The following is a 1,256-nucleotide window of genomic DNA, read 5'->3' as shown; positions in this document are numbered from 1 at the left end:
AAATTAAATAAAATATTTTATTTAAAAAAAATACTTTTTCATTTAAAAAAATTAATCCAAACCAACACTGTCTCTTTAGAAATTAGTTTTAAAAAATGTTTTGTCCTATCAAATTTTAATGTTAGAGTATAATTAGGAGAAATTAAAATTCGTTAGCATCAATTATATTTATTTAGCATATTTATATATTATAGAATATTATATTTTTATTATTTTGATTCTTCTAACACCTATATATACAGATATGCTAAATAAATATAAGAGAAAATTTCACTTTCCTCCCCTGCGAAATATACAGATATGCTAAATAAATATAAGAGAAAATTTTACTTTCCTCCCCTGCAAAATGCTAAAATGATACTCTGCTCTCCTCTATTTTATAAATGTACATTCTCCTCCCTTCTAATTTTTAAAAAACCCCTCTTTAATCAATTTTAAATTTTTTGTGTTAATTAATATTAACTTTATCCATTTTTTAAGAAAAAATAAATTATTTTTTTAAAAAATACCAATTAACAAAAATTTTATTTTTTATTATTAAATTTTACTTACCAAAATACTCTTTAATAAATTATTTTTTTATTGATTAAGTTGTATTTTTATCAAAATACTTTTTAAAAAATTAATAATTAAATTATTTTTTTCTATGATACCTACCCTTCAATAATTTTTTAATTATTAAATTGTGATTTTACCAAAATTTTTGTTAACAATTATTTTTATATTTTACTATTAATTTTTCGATATCAATATATATTATTTTAACATTAAATAAAAAATCTTACCACTGTTAATATGTATAACAATTAATATATATTGATATTGAAAAATAATCTTACTAAAATTTTTTATTTAATGTTAAAGAGAGTGGAGTTTTCTCGTAGGGGAGGGGAGTGAAATTTTCTCTAAATATAATTTATGCTTATTAATCTTCATTGATCCTAATTATACTCTAACTCTATGTTAGAAAGGTAAGAGAGAGAAGTAAAGAAAAAGTTTGTGTGTATTCAAGTTGTGTAGAATGATACAATATAAAAATATATTTATAAATGCTAAGAGAATCGAAATAATAAAAAGGGATAAGTATTTTTTCGTCCCCAAGGTCTGGGGTCAAAATCGAAATCGTCCCTAGCCTTTTTTTTATTAAAATCATCCACAACGTTCAAAAAACGCTTTAAAATCATCATTTCTTGAGTTTTTGGACCAAAATATCCTTATTATCATTATTCTCCTCTTCACCTTCCTCACCCCCCCAC

This window comes from Arachis duranensis, chromosome 6 (assembly GCF_000817695.3).
Source record: "Arachis duranensis cultivar V14167 chromosome 6, aradu.V14167.gnm2.J7QH, whole genome shotgun sequence".
NCBI lineage: Eukaryota > Viridiplantae > Streptophyta > Magnoliopsida > Fabales > Fabaceae > Arachis > Arachis duranensis.
This window is presented reverse-complemented; position numbering follows the sequence as displayed.